Genomic DNA, 6,785 nt, shown 5'->3' on the forward strand with positions numbered 1-6,785 from the left:
TGTTCATTGCAACTCTATTTACAATAGCCAGGACATGGAAGCAACCTAAGTGTCCATTAACAGATGAATGGATAAAGAAAATGTGACACATATATACAATGGAATATTACTCAGCCATAATAAAAAACGAAATTGAGCTATTTGTAGTGAGGTGGATGGACCTAGAGTCTGTTATACAGAGTGAAGTAAGTCAGAAAGAGAAAAACAAATACCGTATGCTATATATATGGAATCTAAAAAGCAAAACAAAAAATGGTCATGAAGAACCTAGGGGCAAGACGGGAAGAAAGACACAGAGCTACTAGAGAATGGACTCGAGGATACGGGAAGGGGGAAGGGGAAGCTGGGACAAAGTGAGAGAGTGTCATGGACACATATACACTACCAAATGTAAAAGAGATAGTTAGTGGGAAGCAGCCGCCTAGCACAGGGAGATCAGCTCGGTGCTTTGTGTCCACTTAGAGGGGTGGGATAGGGAGGGTGGGAGGGAGACGCAAGAGGGAGGAGATATGGGGATATATGTTTATGTATAGCTGATTCACTTTGTTATAAAGCAGAAAGTAACATACCATTGTAAAGCAATTATACGCCAATAAAGATGTTAAAAAAAAAAAAAAAGGCACTTATAAATGAGTTGCATGAGGCCTGTGGGCTTGAGGGTGTTTATCTCTACTATAAACTCTTTTGTCTGCACTCTTGTAGTCAGCCTACTATGTTAGCTTTGCCAGATGCATATCCTTGATCTTAAATTATCTATAGCAGTGGTTCTCAAACTGTGAGCTCTTAGGATTGATTTATATTCTTCAAAATTATTAAGAACCCCAAAGAGCTTTTGCTTATATAGGCTATAACTACTGATATTTATCATATTAAAAGTTAAAAGAGAAAAGTATTTAAAATATTTAATCCACTTAAAATAACAATAATAAACTCATTACATGTTAATATAACAGAATTTTTATTTAAAAAATAGCTCGATTTTCCAAGACAAAAATATGAGAAAAATGGCATTGCTTTATAGTTTTGCAAATGTCTTTAATATATAGCTTAATAGAAGACAGCTGGATTCTCATATCTGCTTTTCTATTAAACTTTTTGTTTTGGTTAAAGTACATGAAGAAAATCTGACATTTACACAGGTATGCAGTTGAAAAAGGGAAGAGTATGGCAATAATATTTCTAGATATTCTCCATTGAAAATACTACTCAACGAGTGGTAGTTTCTTCCAATGTGGAATTTAACCTTATCAATGAACTTTTGGTGCTGTTCCAAGTATTGACAGCTTTCATTATATAATATCAAAAAAATCATATTCATCAATATCAGAACCAACCTCATCATAAAGTCTTTCATTATCTGGGGGCTGTCAAGTTCACAGGGGCACATATACATTTACCACAATTCTAATTTTTCACAATAAATCTCAAATTTTATCATTAACAACAAATACTGTTAGTTGTTTTCCTTGTTTACTTTATACATTTTCAAGGTAATGTCTACCAAATACTGATTCTAAATAACCACAGTTTTCAGTCATTCTTTTCAAATAAAATGTTGTTGCATTACAAAAGTGGTAACTTCAGCTTATAAACTGTACAATTGCTCAAGTGTTGTCCCTCAAGAGAGCCATTTTAATTTAGTATGCAGCAAAAGTGCTTATGTGTACTTCTCATTTTGTCATTTAGAATATTACAAAGACAGATACTCAGTGTCAAGATTTTATACAATTTATAATTTTTAATGTTTCATTCAGGGCATTCTTGATGAAACTTGATATTTTCCCCTGTGAATATGTGGCAGTGAAAAATACTATGATACAATGACTCCTATTATAGTTTGATTCCACTAACGTGATTTGCTAGAGTACTAGCAGTTTTAGCGGTTACTGCTTTCACACCATTGGTTTAATTTCACAGACCTCTTGAAAGGATCTTAGAGACCCTCAGGGGTTAACAGACCACACTTTTAAAACCACTGATCTATGCTAATTGTTCTCAAGGGAAGTGTACATAACCAATATCCAAAATAATCTTATCAATCCATACAAAACCAAAAATCACTAATCTATATACTCATGTATGACAGAAGCATGTGGAAGAGGCAATTAACCCAGAAAGGGGGATGAGGGCAACCAAAGGTTTATCAGAGGACGTGCCCCTGAGATGAACAAGAAGATGAACAAGAAAAATCCAGAAAAGACTTCCTGGCAAAGGGGTGGAGGTGCTTGGGAATGGCACCCAAAACAGAGAAAACATACTGTCAAACACTGTGACTGGACATAGCATCATGTATTAGTCAAGATAGGCTAGATCATATTGTGCTAATACACAACTAAATCTCCATAGTTTAGCACATCAAAATTTATTTCTCCCTCATTGACTATTACCAGTAGGACAACTCTCTAAGGCAACTGGATCAGCAACCCAGGCTTGTGTTGTGGCTATGCCATGTGAACATGTGGCTTCAGAATCCATGGCAGAGGAGGAGAAAGCTGCTAATAATAGCTCCACTAATAGAACTGAACAAATATCCGCTAATGCTCCTAGACCATTAGCCATAACCCCTCAAATGGCCGCTTCTAACTTTAAGAGGCTGAGAAATATGAGAGAGGGCTTGGATATTTGGAGAGCCTTACATTTCTATGGCTTAACCTATTTCCTTAAAAGAGATCCCTGGCACACATAATTTCTAAGAGTAAAGAGTTAAGAGCTCTGTTAATCAACCATAATGATGACTAGTAGAAAGATTCACACTGCAGTTTCAGACCAAAAAGGAGTATAAGTAGAGGACAGGAGATCAGATAAAAAGTGAGAGATTCTTTATGGTATAAAGATCAAAATCTCCCTCTGATATTGGAGAGCTAACTTTTTTCTTTAAATGGGTTAAAGAGGGAAAGAGAAACAGGTACTATGTAGAGAGAAGTCTAGAATTACACAAATTTATATCATAATGCTAATAGAAAAAATGTTATTCTAAACTACTATGTAGCTTGTCCCTACTGTGTAAAATATGCATAAAAAGACTAAAAGGAAATACAGGATGATTTCAACAATTAATTCTGGTGATATTTCTATTTTCCATAATGAGCATGTTTACATTGTAATCAAGGGAAAAACTTAAGCTTCATTTTAAAAATGCCAATCTAAATGATAACATTTTCTACAAATAAGTCTGATATTGAGATGAGATATTCATTAATACAGTGAACATACTTTCCCCCACCTTAAATTGGGATGTGTGGCTTGATATAAATTTGACAAGATTGAAACTTTTGCATTAAAGAGTCTTGGAAAATCATATGGCTGCATAGCCACAAAGAACTAAAAAGCTGTAATTATTCTTCTTTAAGCGCAAATGGGACATATTTACATATATGTATATATACATAACATACATATAATGTGTATATACATATGTATATATGTACATAATGTACATATATATATTTTAACATACATCCTTGCTCTCCACAGAGGTGTTACTGAAATTTGTGTTAATCCAATTTCTGTAAACTGAATTATGTTTTAAATCACCAAAATAGCTTGGTATTTAAATAATGCATTATTTTGAATTATTTTTCTATAGAAGATATACACACACACACACATATTTGCTTAAAGGATAATAAGCATCTAATTTTTACCTCTGAAATCTGGGCTTTTTTTTTTTTTTTTTTCTTTTGCAAACAGGAGAGAACACCTATGTTCTATCATTTCTCCCAGCAGAGGGCACTACGACCCAAGCATCATGCTTCACAAATTAAATCTTTATTTTGGGTAAAGGAGGAATATAAGCTGAGGTGATTTGTGCATATTCTTATCAATTTGTGCCAGACGTCAAGTGTGTGGAGACAGACAGCTAACAGCCCAGAGGGCAAACAGTTTTTAATGAGGGTGTCATCACATCTAGGGAAGGTTAAAAATGGTTCTGGGAAGAAGCACAGGTTAAGTTCACTTTTTAAAATCCACTCTTGCAAAGGACAATATCAAGTTCCATGATAAATAAAGATATATCTATTAAGTAATGGATTCTGTTCTAAAAAACACATGATCTAGTGAAGATAAAGTATAAATACCCAGCAAACTCAGATGCAAGATAGCTGTAATAACTGCCAGTTTTAGACCTCTAAATACCATTTAATATCTCTGGACACCCCGGAGGCAGATGCCCCTGCAGGAGAAGACATGGCACAGCGGTGTGTGTTTCTTCTTGCACTTCATGCCCAGGGGACAGCAATCTTTGAGGATGTCGGTGCAGACCTCTGCCTGAGGGACACGTAGACGTGCCTATAGGGACAGTAGCTGTTACGGCAAATCCCCTGAGGCAGGGGCAGTGCTCTCCTCAGTTGCACCTGCCCAAGTGGATGTAGTAAGTGCAATACTCCTCCTTCTTCTGCCGCTTCTGCCTGGCCTACCAGATGATGGTCAGGCTGCACTGGCTGGCCTGGCTAGCCAGGGAGCAGCTGCAGGTGCCGGTAGACTCTAACCCACCTGTGTGCAGGAAGGGACTGCTGCCCCCATTGCAAGTTTACCACCAAGTATTTTCTGAATTTATATTTGTTCAGAACCATAAACATTGTTATTGAATCTGTTGAAGAAGTACAAAATATGTTTGTTGCCTACAAACTTGGGGAGTATAAACTAAATACTATATGAAATATTAGTGGACAAAGCAAGGCAGAACAAAGTTGGGAAGTATACTTTCTGTCAGCATTCTAAGATGGTAAAATCATATCAAGATGGAATAGTTGTCCCAGAATGATTTAAAGCATGGATGCCAGAATCATCAGACCTGAACTGGAATTCTGTCCCTGCTGCCCAGCTGTATGAATTTGGCAAGTTTCTTAAGCTCCACAAGTCCCCATGTCCTTGTCTACAAAGTAGGAATGATAATAGTACCAAGGCTCATAAATAACATAACGAATGTAAAGTATTTAACACAGTGCCTAGTGCCCCACCATACGTGTTTGCACACACGCACGCACACACACACACACACCCGCCCCAAATGGTGATCTACTGTTAGGGAAGCTTTAGGGAAGTTTAGGCCTTGATGGAAAGGGAGAGTCTGGACAGGTAGAAACCATGGGAAAAGGCTGGCATTCTGGGTGAGGGGAATAATGAACTTGAACAAAGCAACGATGGTGGCACATCTGAGCACACTAGGAAAGAAATGCACATTAGGGAGCATAGGGATGGGATCTGGCATATGGGGTTAATCTAGAGAAGGGCTTCTCAGCTTTGGAGCCCTAAAGGAGGGAGTGGGATGTGTAGCTATTATGAGGAATCCTCAAATCTATTAGTGCTCCAAACAATGCCTTAAAGTGAATAATATGTATTACTTCCCACTTCCCAATATGTATAGATGCTATTGAAATTCATAAAATATAAATTTATTTAAAAGAACTGTTGAATTAAAGCTATTTTAACATTTATCAAAGAACACCATTCTTCAGGTCTCAACTTAAATCTTACATCCTCAGAGATTTTTCTCCTCATTCCACTACTTGAAATAGTGCCCAGGTCCTCATCACTTTCTGCCCTCATTTGCTTTAATTTGTTTTTTAGCATCAAAACCAACCTGGAATTATGTGTTTATTTGTTTACTCCCTGTCTCCTCTCTTTGTAAGCCACCATGAAGGCAAGGACTTTGTCGTATTCACTACCAAAACACCAGCACCCAGAACAGTGCCTCTACATGGTGGGCTTCCAGTAAATATTTGCTGAATAAATGAACAAGTCTACAAAATACAAGATTCAAATGCATGCTACAAGGCAAATAAATTATGTTATATGCATCATCTTTGTCTTCTCAATGAATAATTTAAAGTAAAATTGCAGCAGAAGACTCTTCACTTCCTCTTTTTAGTCATCATCAGCCCTTTTCATGAAATGACAATTTCTTATTAATATAAGAGATGACACAGAAGAATTGGCCCAATTATGACACACATAAGAGGGAATGAATCTTTTTTCTAAGAGGCTGCAGCTTAATCACGTGAAAGAATATTGCTTTTGAGATATAAGTATATGACCTAACTATTCATTTCAGTGTTGAAACGATAAAGACATTAATCAGAGTTTCCCCTGACCTCACACAGGTTAAACCTCTACCATATTATTTAAAATTAGGTAATATGTATTGTCACTTGGATGCCTAGTCATCTATTACCAATACATTTTGAACTCCTACAACCCCAGACACCTTAAGAAAATGATCGTATGTCATGATATTGTTTAAAGACGTGATAGAAACAAGATCTGTTATTGTATATTAAACAAGCAGGTCATCAAAGGATATACTGAACATTTGATGAGAAATTTGGTGTGATCCAAAGTACTCAATATATAGTATTATGTCAGGAGGCATCTGAATTTTTAATAACAATGTCATATTATTGTTCCCTGGTCATGTTTATTCATTTCCCTGACCTTTATTCTGACATAATTAGATTACCGCTAATTGTAGGGCAAAAGTTGATAGTTCATTTAAGTATTTTATGTTACTGAGCTTCCTCTCCCAAGAATTTGACAGGGTTGTTTTCACTTCACTGTCTTCCTATGAGAAGAATGTGAAAATAGTGGTCATGCTGCGCTCTTTTCTTCTCTCTAGTCTGGCTGTTATTATTTAAACACATTACATTAGCAAATTTGCTCTGGTTATTTGGCCACAAATGAATGGTGTGCATTAATATTAATCAAATAAACAATTACACATGGGATAACCTGTTTATCCATATACTCACCTATTACTACATCAGAGTTTCTGATATGTCTGTTCCTAA

Source organism: Neophocaena asiaeorientalis, unplaced genomic scaffold (assembly GCF_003031525.2).
Source record: "Neophocaena asiaeorientalis asiaeorientalis breed wild unplaced genomic scaffold, Neophocaena_asiaeorientalis_V1.1 scaffold445, whole genome shotgun sequence".
Lineage (NCBI taxonomy): Eukaryota > Metazoa > Chordata > Mammalia > Artiodactyla > Phocoenidae > Neophocaena > Neophocaena asiaeorientalis.